Consider the following 13881-nt stretch of genomic DNA (forward strand, 5'->3'; position numbering starts at 1 on the left):
TCTGAATATTTCTTAATGAAAGAAAAGAGACAGCTCTGGAGAAGTTGTAGCCAAATCAATCTGGATTGTGCTTCATGTGTACCCTTCTCTCCTGTCTTCTTGTGAGGGTACTGTATGCTAACATATACCTCTGTCGCAAATAGAAAGGAAACAGCTTGGAAGTCCCACCATGTTTTCTGCCTTAGCAAGTAATCTTATCCCTGGTTCAGGTCAGAGAGAAAATAGACCATAGACCTGTGGCAGGAATAAAAGATCACAATGGCTTTTTTACAAGGTGTTATGTGATTTCCATATTTCTGGGATTTTTAACCCAGCTAGCTTTGGAAGTGAAATCGATACTGAAGGGTCTTGTGAACTCAGACTGGGCCAAATGTAAATCCTTGACTTCATCTCGCACTCGGTCTCCACAGGAAGTTCTGATGTTAGAGTTCAGATGTACAGAATTATCTGATTTGCATCTGGCCTGGATGGTCTGTACGAGAATCTAAAATCTGGTGTTCCAGCTTCTGCTGAAACTTAGAGCAATGACAGAACTATGGTTGGATAGATGAGTCAAGAATATTTATATTGTCTCATTTAGACAAGTACTCAGATGGCTAAATTAGAATCTTAAACTCTTTGCTTAGGTAATGAGGAAAGTATATGTTGTGAAAGAGCAGCTACTGACACCTTGGTTATATGCTGAAAGTCACTGTCCTTGAGTTAACCATTTTGTTGTTGTGTTTTATAGGAGCAAGGATCTTAAATTAGGCCCCTAAGTAATCAGGATGAACTCCATATTCTATGACAGATAATTAGGAGAATTTGCACACAGAAGTATCTTAGAGTTACCAACACAAGGAAAGCTTACTACAAAAGTTAAAGGCTTGAACATTTACTTCATCCTGTTTGGTTAGTGGTAATATATATGATTGGTGTATTGGGTAGGAACAGAATATGGTCTGGTTTCAGGACTTTTCAGTTTGTCAGTTATTGGCCTCACATAAGTTTAAAGAGAACTCAAATACTACCTTTTTACATTATAATTGGCCTGCCTTTATAGAAAATGAAGGACATTTAGAAAATGAAGGAATTATTCAGAAATACTTTCAGAGGGAATCTGCACAGGCTCTGGGAGACCCAAGAACTCAGGCACATTGTGACTTTCCCAGATGTGGTATCAACTAGGAAAACAGAACAGTTGTTGGAAGAATGTGAAGGTTATCGTGCAAAGCGTGTTTATACGGTTCAAGTGAGAGGAAATGATGGCAACTCCCACAGTAGTGGGAGAACTTCCTCTTCAGAATATCCTGACTTTCATTCCCCTTGCTCAAAGCAACATTAGTCCTGGTCATTGTCAGAAGAACCAGGAGTATTGTCAATGCACAAAGAAGATATCTTCAAAATTAATAGTCCCCAAGATGAATGCATATATAGTTATAAAACATCATTTTACTAAAATACCATTTAAATTTTTTCTCTATATTTGTCCGCTCATTCTTAAACTTTAAATTACTGTCACAATGCTTTTTTCAAATACTGTAATTTTATTTTTCCCCTTTTCTTTGTCTTCCTGATTAAATGTATATGATTCTCCTTTTCTCATCTTTTTGCCCTCAAGTCTCAGTTCATAATTGTTGCTACTTTCTGCATCTAAGTAGCTATTCTAAGATAGCTATTCTAAGAAACTTCATCATATGGTCAGAAGACACATCTTCTAAGACAGAGAGAGTTCACATTAATTGGAACCAGCTCAGGACTTGCTCCTAATAGCTGCACCAGCTCATCATTATTCCTGTTGTCTTCAAAGTAAAGCTCAACTTTCAGTTTTACATTATTAACCTGCTTTTGTTGGCTTTATCCGAGCTGTTCTTTCTAGGGCTGGATGGTATTTCACCACCTTCCTGAGCTGGCAGGCACACAACAGCATGAGCACTTGAAGAATATTTTTTTTGGTAGTAATGTAAATAAATAAAATATGATCTTCAAAGTCTGCAATGTTATTGGATTAGCATATCCTTTAATACCCAGAAAACATGTTGGTAGAAGGATTATTTGTCACTTGCGCTCCGTGTTGTGGCTGGTCTTCAGTAAACCCAGTTGTACAACACTCAGAGCCCTGCTTAGAAGTAAGTTCCAGAAGTCCAGATAGATCAGAGACATAGATATCTGACAGCACAGAAAACAAAATCTGCTTATCCAGATATAGATAAATACTTCCATGTAAATTTCAAAATTATTCTGCACTTTAATGATACCAGCTTATCAGTGTCAGAAAATAGCCCTCTGGCTCTTTACTTCTGGCACCCATTCACACCATTAACCATACCTGAAAGAAGAACCACAAAAAAGATCTTTTGGTTTTCTCAAAAGTGTACTCATGCCAATGGAAGTCAGAGGCATAGCCTAACTGTTCTGTAACTTATCTGTGAAAGAGAAGGGAGATTGTATTAGGCTTTTCTGCCTTGACTTAGTAAAATGGAATCTTTATTGTTTTAAATAGAGCTGTATAAACCTTGCTGAACTGAGGGCACTCAGCTGTCCCACCTAAACCTGCTCCCACCTTTCTTCACTTTATCATAAACTAGCAAGGTGCTTCAGCTCTAGGTCTAGAAGGCTTGAACTTTCACATAAATACCATTTCTAGCTATCTTTTTTGTCAGGGAAAGCTCAAAAGTGCAAACTCAAAAAGGCTCAATAGTCATAAGGCCATTAAAGTGCCCCAAACTTATTATCATCTGAGAACAAATTAATGGCTATTTTTCTGAAATGTACAGTTCACAAAACAGCAACATGAATATAATCTATCACATATTTTTGCTGAAAAATGTTAATTTAATCTTTCAGAAAATGATGCTGCAGCATTTATATATTTCTTTGTATAAATGAGAGGTGATAGGACCTGATGTCTTTCCCTGAAAACAAATGTTTACAAATATTCTAGTCCATAAATCTGTAGGGGAAACAAAATACAGAAAATTCTTGTTAATGCAGTACATTTTCTGGTAATTTTATAGTCTAATTTTCAGTGGTTCCCTACAGAATGAATGCAGTTCAGAGGCAATTCTATAAAGTACTTTGTGGATAACTATTATCGGCTAATTATTAGAAATTGCATGTTGTTGTTAATTGCATAAATAAATTGTTTTATCTGAAAGCCATTAAAAAAATGTTGGGTGTTTGAAGCATATATGGTTTTGATGTTCCTGTATAAAACATTTAACTGTTTAGCTCTAAAATAATGGCATGGTGCTTTAAACCATTTTTTTATTCTAATGCATTGAAAGAGGAAAGAAAAAAAGTGAATTTCAAAGAGCTTTTTTTGTGAAGCGTAGCCTGATGAACCTTTACACTGAGATGTAAAACCACTGCTGATGTTTTTGGCAAATACTGAAGCCATCTCTCTCATTTTGGAATAATGAAAAAATAAAGTTATGTAAATATATTTTCACTGACATTAAGATTTAGAAGATTTGAGAGAGATGGGGATATTTATTGTGAATATTCAACTTGAAATATGCTTTATACTTTTTTTTTTTTTTGTCAAGGTGTTTGTATGAGATTGTTCTTAAAATTGTGGGGCTGGCCTTAACAAACTAGAACCTTTAACTGTTCTTGGTATAAGTTAGTCAAGGAATGTAAAGGGAATTTTCCTAGCTAGCTGTGCTGATTATAATTGTTTTATGTATGTCTGGGCAAAACCAAGAGCTGTAGAAGTTTCTCTGCATTCCTTCAGCTTTGTAAACTCAAGGACAAACTAAGGTGTTAGGGCTGACTAGGTAGACCTTTTCCATTGGCTTTTTCTGTATCAGAATTTTATATTGAGCATCTAATTGGGCTATAAATCCAAGCAGGTCCTGTTTCAGTTCTGAAGTAATCAGCTGCAGTGGCACAGGAAGAAAACATGCTTTACCCAGGAAAAGGGTATAGCCATGGATGTTGTTTTAGCATTTTTACAGGTATTGGGATTATGCCTCCTAGTGTAAGTAATGAGCTTGTTTTGAAGAGGAGTAATCTTGAGCAGAACATGAACGTTATTATGCATATCGGATATTGCTGAAACAGTTCTGCTTTGTGCATAGAAGAATAGGCCAAATCACACTTGCATATACACGGAAATAATAGGAACCCAGAGCAACAGGGCACATGGGGCAGAATCTGTTCACTTGTAGATGTCCTTATGCAAATCAGTTCTGCAGCCAATGGTGAGAAATTGGCACTTTTAATCTACAGTTCATCTCTTCTAAGGTACACATCTAAGCTGTGCCTTCTAGAAGCAAATGGAATGAACCTCACCTCTGTAAGATGAATAAATTATTATAGTGAAGGATGCTGGGAAGGTTATGGAACAAATAAATCTCTTGAAAGTAATTTCCAAACATGTGAAGCACATGCACAGTCTTCCATGATATCCTTATAGTCAAATCGGTGACGTACGTAATATGGATGTTGAATTGGCTGGACAATTGGGGTTGAAAGGTTTTGTTCGGTGATAGAAAGTCTAGCTGGCAGCCAGTTAAGAGTGACTTCCATCAGGGATTGTAGCTGGAACAATACTGTTTAAAGTTTGTGGGCCATCCCTAGTTGGAGACTGATAAGCTGCAGAACAGGGCTACTTTTCAGACAACAGCAAACAGGAACCTGGAGGTCCTGGTGGACAGGTTGAATATTACTCAGCTCTGTGCCATTGCAGCAAAGAGGCCAAATGCATAGTGGGCTGTATTGGCAAGAGTGCAACCAGCAGGTCGAGGGAAGTGATCCTTCCTCTCACTGTGGCATTTGTGTCCAGTTTGAGGCTTCTCAATACAAGGAAGACATTGACATACAGATGGTCAGGGAGCTGGAGGAGGTGCTGTATGAAAAGAGGCTTAGAGAAATGAGTTTGTTCAGTGTTAAGGAGAGAAGGCTGAGAGGGATCATTTTGCTGTCTACAGCTGCTTAATGGGAGGCCATAGAGAAGACAGAGATTAACTCTTCTTGGAAGTGCGTACTGATAGCACAAGATGCAATGGTCACATATTACAACAAAAGAAATTCTGGTTAGGGATCAGAAAAACTCTTCACCATGATGGTGAACAGATGCTAGCACAGGCGCCCAAGAGAGGTTGTGGAATCTCCATCCTTGGAGATACTTAGAAATTGCCTGGACAATGATCTTAGCAACCCGATCTAATTGAACTGGCTTTAAAGTGGAGCTGGAATAAGTATCTTCAAAGTTCCTTTACAACCTATTCTATTTGATGCTAGAAAGCCAAGTCTAGCCTTAACATTTGTTTCTACACTATGAAAAATAGGGTGGTTTGGGTTGTTTTTTTTTGAGAAAACTCATTGCCATTTAGTAGTAATCAGCCAGTGATATTACCTTTGTGATGATGTATTTTGGAGAGACAGAATTGTTTCCTGGCATGTCACTTGGTGGGGAAAGGGGGAGAGAGGAGAAGAAAATTTTGCAAAAATTAAAAACCATGGTTAAATGCAGTAAGGTTCAGAAAGTACCATCAATCCCAAATCAGTCTGTGGTGACTGCTGATGCTTTCTCCCAGGTTGCTTCCTGGTGTCCTCTGTGTTGATTCTTATGTAAGTCACATTGAAACCATTAAAAATTATGAGTATTTGTAGAACATAACATAAAAAGTCATATTACAATTGATGTAATCTACTGCTATCTGGGAATTTTCATAAACTATTACAGTATAATGGTGCCTGCTAGCACTGCTATAATTAATTTAAAGATAGCATTTCCATTAAAACCCCTTATTTTCCAGAGCTTATACATCTGATAAAAATTCCTCCCAGGATGAAACTAGGTACACAGGGTCTTGGCTGTGGAACGAATTATTCACAAAACATTAACAAAAGAAAATATGATCATTTCTTACGACATTCTAAAATGGGCATTATTTTACTAAAATATATGCAGCAAGTGGAAGCTGCAAGTGACAAATGTCTGCTAGTTTTAGCAGGAAGGGGAAAGAAGTGTCAACAATGATACTCTGAGTTGCACAAGAAGATTGCAACAGCTGTGCATCACACCTCTTTTTCACTAGCTACACAGCCTCAAACAAATTTCCCATTTTAAAACATTGGTTTGATTTAGTGTATCTCTCTTCTTATGCTTTCCAAAAATGTGTCTGTGGATTTTTTTTGGCATACAATAATAGTTGAAGAGCAGAGTGATGTCCTTAATATTTCAAAAGTAATTTTGTTTTCTTATTTGAAAGACCTGTTACCAAATAACTGAGAATCAAGTAATCATTTTACAGGACAAATGAAACTTTATAGTCCTGTTAGGGAAAAAAATCAGCAATACTTACGTTGTAGTCAGTCAAGATCCAACTGTTGTACTGGAGGAACATCAAATGTCAACAAGTAGACTGCCATTTTGAAAAAAATCTCCCCAAATGGTGCCTGACAGCAGAATGTAACACCCTTCTAACCTCAGCCTCTTCCAGTTAGTGGATGGGCCTTTGTTACTTTCACACTAATGAAGACTCTCAAACCTCAGTTTTAACCAGTTTCTCTCTCCTCATCAGTTCCGTTGCTTTTGGCATTGATTCTCCTCATGGTTATTCTCCATTATGGAGGACAACAAAAACCCACAAAATTCTTTACCCAGCTCATGTGGGTGAAATGTAATGGGATGTTAATGGGTGAACATGGGTGGGGAGAAGACGACATGGAAAGGAGCAAAGGCTCTTGCCAAAGAGACTATAGGTCTTCTTTTAAGAAGCCTAGCTTTGGAGATTCAGCTCTTGATGATACTGGAGACAATGAACTTGCAAGGGAACAGGGGCAGTTTGGTCATGAAGACCTGGAGCAACCAAAGGATTTAAGCCTCCTAGAGTCCAGTGAATTAAAACTCCACAAAAGAGTACAACTATCAGAAATGTAATGGTGTAATGCAAGATACATAATTTGTAGCATGTCAGTTGGTTTTATAACTGCTTATAAATTGCTTCACTTAAGATCTGGTTTAGGGAATGAATCTAACCAATTGTATCTGGATCTTGATATTTGATAGAACTTTCCTAGGGATCCATGTGATGCACTTCTGTTTCTGATTTGCTGTGAAATAAGCTTTTTTTCAGAAACTTCTTCAGTTCATTCTTACTGGCATTCTGACTACAAATTTTTTAAAAAAAAACCTATGCAGAATTCTGTCTTCCTTTTCTGAACCCACCATCATATTTATATTCATTTTGAGAGAGCTGTGTGTTGATACAGTAGTTTTTTAGCATCACTGTGATTCCTGGTCAAATCAGTTGAGATTCACGTGAAGGAATCAAGGAAGTTTTAAATGATACTCAGTAGAATGCATATACCAAAAAATATTGTACATAAATATTCACTGAAATTTTGGTGAGTGCACACTAGTATTTACTTTTCCTAATATTTTAAGAAGGATATATGCAAGATTGATGGAATTTTGAGCTCTAACTGCAGAGGGAAATGAGACAGATTCAAAGACCAAATTTTAATTTCAGTTGCAGGTTGCATTGCTTGTAAGTTTTCTGTTCTTTGTTAGCTATACTTCAGAATCTGAATACCGTAGAAATAATTTCCATGAAAGCCTATATTCTAAGGATTCATCACTGAAGGGATCTGGAACATTAATAAGGAAGCTTGTTAACTTCTAGATGCTGTTGAATAAGACAGTGTAGGATGAGTGATATGCTGTATATTAGTAAAAATTTATTCAAATTAATAATAGTTGCCTTTAGAGACAGGTTTTTAAAAAATCCCCCTTCACTCTTGTTTCAAAGACCATCAACTGCAAAATCATATTTCATATTGATGTGCAAACTAGTTTTTAGAACATGAACCATAAATCATTTAGGTATCTGTCAATAATCATTATACAATCTGACTGTTCAAACATAGGAAGACATGTTTGAACTTGCTAATCAGACGTGGCAAAAATATTGTATTGTCTTTGTGAAACTAATTGCTAAATTTAAACCTTAGAAAAAAACCTGATATATGGATAGTTAAACATTTAAATGGAATTCACTACACAGAACTTTCATTTCAGCTACAAGATTTATATACCACAATGGTATAACTGTATTATTTTTAAATCTGTCCTTGCTACTGAAGACGTAACATTAAAGTTGAATGTTTTCTGTATAGGTCTTAATGGCTGGACATGCAAGAACATCTCAGGTTTTACTCATCCTTTTTAATAAATTGTGTAAATATGACATCTGTTCATCTGCTTTAAAATAGAGACATTGATTTATGAAGCTGTTTATAATATTTATTCTAACCATCATTTTGGTGGTTATGGTGGACCAGAAGATTTTAGCAGCCTTAGGTAAAAACTTCAATTGTGAGATATATGTATTAGCAACAAGTTTAGCATAGTATTTTGCACAATGTGATTGAAAGTTCATCAGGAGAGTTCAGGATATTGCCTTTTGAGGTTGAGTTCTTTTGAAGAGTTCTGAGCATTCTGATTTAAATTTTACCTATAGAAAAATAATAATGTCAAGGCAGAAGTAGTATTTTGTTTTGGTTTGGGGTTTTTTTATTTCATCAAGAAAAGAAAAAAGGCTGACTATGTTTAAAGCTTTGAATTTTAAGTCTATGGAGAGTTGTCCATGAGCAAAATAAAGTAATTTCCATGTCTTGAGTGAACAAATATCAGTCATGGTTTGCTGTCTGAGAAAGCCATGGTTCTTCAACTGATTTCAGTCTCTTCACTGGGAGGGAAGAGATGAGAAAACAGGGAGGAGGAAGTTATAAATGGCTCTACCATCTCCCTTTATTGCAAGGAGCGGCAAACATCATTCACATCCACTTTAAAGTACAGATTGTAGTGAATTTGCTGCTACTTGGATTTATGCTAGAATATAATCCCTATTTCCTATTCAACAAACACAGAATAATAAAAACAAGGGGGCTGGAAAAGACCCCAGGAGGTCACCTGCCCCGTCTCTCAGCTGCAAAGCAGAATCAACAGTACATAAACTATCCCTGACAGTATTTGTCTCACTTGCTTTTAAAAACAATGCAGTGAGAGAAAAACCACTAGCTTCCTAGGCAGTCCATCCCAGTGCTTCATTATCTCACCATTGCAAAGTTTTCCTAATGCTTAGCTTACATGTCCCTTCTTGCAGTTTAGGCATACTAGTGGTCTTATTGCCAGTGAAAATGGAGAACAGTTTTATTAAATTCTTCACTGTAGCAGGCTGTGGTATACCTGAAGATGAGCATGTATCCCCTCAATATCCTCTTCTCCATAATTCTCAGTCATCATGGCAGAAAGAATGTAGCAGCAACATGAAGGAAGTAGCTCAGGACCATTCCATTTTGTGGTGGTACAATTTTATGATACATTTAAGTGACTGTGCAACCACAACTGAGGAAATCACAGCTATGCAAATGTGGCCAAGTGCAATGCACATTACAGTCAAGAGAAGGACTGAAACGGAATCTGCAATAGGTGAAACCAAATGTCTCACTACGAAGCACTTCCAAAAATAGCTGTAATTTTCCAGGTGAATACCTAATCGTGTATGAAGTCCTAGTTCTGGTCAAGAGATATCAAGGAGTAGCTGAAGATTGTCCCCATTATTTCTGAATACATTCAGTAGGTGCTGAGTATATTAGTGTCATATAATTTTATTTAATGCATTACTGTTAAATAACCAGAACACAATTACTACTTGCATTTCACTTACAAGTTTTGGTTCAACTTCTTTATTACACTGCATACTGACAGAAAGACGAAAAAAATTAAAATGAAGCTTCTATGATAGCTCGCCCAGGAGACTTTGAAGTGTATTTTCATAAGACTTTTCTTCTAACAAATCTTGGTCACATGTCTGTTGGTGAAAAATGAGCCATAGAGGGGCACTTCAAGAGAATTGATTTAAAATGAAAGTCTACCTATGCAGATGATGATTTAAAGTTTTTCTAAATTATTCCCCCTTATCAGGAGCTTCACTTCATCCCCAGAATGTTATTGACAGGGCAGGACCACTGACACCTCTTATTCTGTGTTGCTCTGGTGTAATTGCCTTGTTTCATTGCTTCAGCTTTGGCTGGAAGGTGTTAAAAAATTTAGTAAGTACTGCTACATAATCTTTACTTGGTATCTACTTGCTTTCAAGAGTACAGTGATCTCCTGTTTCCTGCATGGAACTTTTTAATTTTGCACCTGGCTTGTGAAACAGATTCCTAGACAGCCTTAATTATTTAACAAAAACAACAACTTGGTGTTCTGCAACATCAGGGACTTTTGTTAAATAAAATGCAACTGAGTAAATATGAGACTCTCATCCCTCGTCATCCTCAGTTCCTTCTGTGAAAGATGAGAATAAATGTATTGAGCCTTCTTACTTCCAGTTCAAGCAGTGAACAGTTTTTTCTATATTTTCTTCTTTTTACTGAGGAATTTTTACAATATAGGGCTTGATAGGTCAATAAACTGAGGCCTCCTTTTATTTTATTTGTAAATAGCAACATTGCAATTCCAATACATTAATGATGAGTCTTACGGATATGCCACTATACTCAAAGCTTAAAGCAGGCTCTTTTTAAAAAAAATTCAGGTACCCTTTTGGAGTCATATTTCCATTTTGTAATCAGAATATCACTCTCCTTCAACTTCTATTGAATATTTTACTACCCAGCTATTATTTAACAATGATATTTAGATTAGAACAAGTTAAAGTGGAAAATATTAGCTTAAAAATGTCAGAGAACTGTTCTTTTTTAATGAAAAAAATCCCCAACCACCTTTCTGTAATTTTAATTAATCCTAAAATATTATAGCTAGGTCTGGTAGCGTTGCTGACTATTAGGTGATATTTTGTGCTTTCTGGACTAAAACTCTTTGTCGGTACTTAGGAGCTTTCTCAAACTGGAACTTTTTTCTAGAGCAGATGAAGAAAATTATTATAGGATTTGTATAAAGAAAACTAGAACTCTAAATGTGTTCTGGTTGCTGTGGCTGAGAATGGGTCTGGGCAGCAGAAATGAGGACAGAGCTTGCCTCTCCTGTGCCCTCAATTGCCCAGCTCCTGAACCTAAACAAGCACCGGACTGTAAAAGAGAAAGTAGATCAGGGAGCCAGACCCAACTGGAGGGGAACTGTCATGGGGAACATTGTAATGAGTTGCCGGCAAGGGGGAGGTGAAGACTGTAACTGAGAGCAGGGCAAGGGCAAGGTGATCAGTGTCTTCCCTGGTCTGCTGGTTTTCTTTTTTAATGGAAGGCTGTTGGGAAGGGGAAGGACAAGAGAGGTATGAATATAGTTAGGATTTTAGTTTCTGGTGCAGTCACCCAGAGCACACCACGGATCCTTTGTAAAGTTATCACAGTAATGTAAAGAAATTAAATGTAAATAATGTATCTATAAAAGTATATATAAAAGAAGGGATTACAGAAGCAAGTAATTAATTTAAACTACTTATCTTGCTTACTGGCAAATTGCAGAAGTATTTTGTCCTCATTTTCATCTCACTGCCATTCCAGCTCCATCTTTACTAATGATGTCCCTGCTGTTTTGGCTCTTAACCATATACAAAGATTGTCTTTCTTTCTCCTATCAGTACCATCCCAAGGTACAGCAGTGGGTATCGAGAGAGATAAATTGCTGGCTTTTGCTCCTGCACGTATTTAGGAAGGATACAATAGCAGTACATCCCGCCCCTCATCTAGCCTAGAATATTCTCAGACTAGAGTATTTTTAATGCTGGAACTCTGGAATTAAATGAAGAGCTGAAACTTTGATTTCTGAACCCTGTCATTATGAATTATTACTCACAACAAACAAATAAATAAATAAATGCTTTTTTTAGGAAAACAAGTTGCAGGCTTTGGACAAGGAAATTGTCAGTGATCCTGTAAACTCTCTATATGCATGCGTATATGTAGAGATAGGTGGGGAAATTTTCTCAGTGATACTTCTTCTACAGAGAGGTGCAATTTGTGGCTTAACAGAGATTTGCTGAAGGAATGTCAAGGCTTCTGACTTGCAGAAAACTTTGTGGTCACATCTTGCCAAACACAATGATAAAAATCAGCCTTTTTTTTTCTTTATTTCAGGAAAAACTCTTTAGGGATTGCTGGGTTGAGAAATGACACATTTCAGTTCTTGCCGTTGTTGAGGAAGGATTGAACTGGAGCATTAGAAATAATATTTAAGTGCCTAAAGAGAGGTTGGCAAACAGAATGTGGTCTTTTATGTAAAGTCTTCTTTAGGAGGGGATGAAGAGATTTGTTTGCCAATGTAATAAAGTAGTAAATGAACAGAACTCTGTTCCCGTCAAATGAAGCTGGAATATTGGTCAATTCAAGTGGAGATTCTTGGGCTTTCTATCCTAACACTCAAATTATGTTTTGCTAAACTGTCACACATAAAGTGCGCAATGTCTGTAAAAGCTAATGGTTTTTCCATAAGTAAGGGAAGAGTTATATTTAACTTCATGTCAAAGTAAACAGTATGATGGCTGTTCACTATTTTATTAAGGCTATTAATATAGTAAGATTATGAATCAAAATGCTAGGCTGATAAAGCAGAAAAAGAAAATTATGAACACATTTTCATGAATTCTGGCAACATTCCAGTCAGCCATTATAGGTGGAATTATCAAAACACTTCAGCCAGCCTTGGGCTAATGCTCCCATTGTCATAAATGCTTGTCAGCCAGAGTGGGCCTCACCGACTGCCTTTGTTTTTGCAGGAGACGGGATGATTCAGGCCCATCATTTTTATCCTTTTCACATGCCCACTTTAGGACTAACCACAGGCTCAAAGTGTCAGGCATGAATACTGGAATATACACCTATTTATAATAAAGCATGCAGTCATGCATAATTTGCATAGCCTAGTTGTATATGAATGCCCTTATAATGGTATATAACAAGTACTGTAATGACAAAGACTAAAAATGCCTTTCCAGGCCAATATGCAAGTTATTTAAATTTTGTGTACTATTCTTTAGAGAGGATTTGTACTATAGGATTCAGAGCTGGGTAAAATGCAGGGGTGGCCCAGGTCTGTAGTCTCTCCCATTGATCCAATCTCTTGACAGGTGCTAGATGCCCAAGTTAAGCTGCTGACTGATTGTTATTGACACATTGTGAATAGGAGAAAAGCAGATACAGCTCTTCAGGCAGAGAGACCTGTGGGCTGGAGCAGAGAGACCCCCTTGAAACAGCAATGCCTCAGCTGCAATTTGCATTGTTCTGTTTATTATTTACTTTGCTGATAAAGCTAAATCACGAGGAGAGGTGGAATCTGCTGTCTTACATAGTGCATGTGTCCCTTTTTCAGGGTGTAATGAATACTTTGTCATCAGAGAGGCTGGAAACAACTATGTCACCTCCAAACAGAGGTGGCTTATTCTGGCAGGCATAGGGTATTGTACATCTCTAGAACTGACTGAGGGATATCCAGGAGGCAGAAGTGTGGTTCTGTTTTTGTTGCTGGGATTATTTTTCTCTTTCTCCTTTTTTTTTTTTTTTTTTTTCCTTGAAATAAATAAATAAGAAGGATATTTTAGATTTAGAACAAAGTTGTAAATTTAAAACAACCTCTCTCCATAATGAATTGTCAGTTACTTATTGATTTTTTTTAGCTGCACAGTCTGTAAACATTTCAAATTAAGTGTGTCTTGTCATGCTGCTCCCCTGCTGAAAGGTAATGTTACCAAAAACTCCACCAAAACCACATACAAGGGCCATTGCTGAGATGTTTTGGGGGGGGGGGGGGTGAGGAGGCTCTCCTCCAGCTCTCCTCCATGGCACCCAGTAGTGCTGCACATATGGAAGCAGGAAGGGAGCAGGGGAGTTCCAAATTTGTTTCACTTGCTCTTCTTCACTGCCTTAGCTTATCATTTTTGTCATTTTTGCCCTTTCCATCTTGCCTGTACCCAAGGGGTCAGCGTGTGA

Source organism: Athene noctua, chromosome 2, assembly GCF_965140245.1.
Source record: "Athene noctua chromosome 2, bAthNoc1.hap1.1, whole genome shotgun sequence".
NCBI lineage: Eukaryota > Metazoa > Chordata > Aves > Strigiformes > Strigidae > Athene > Athene noctua.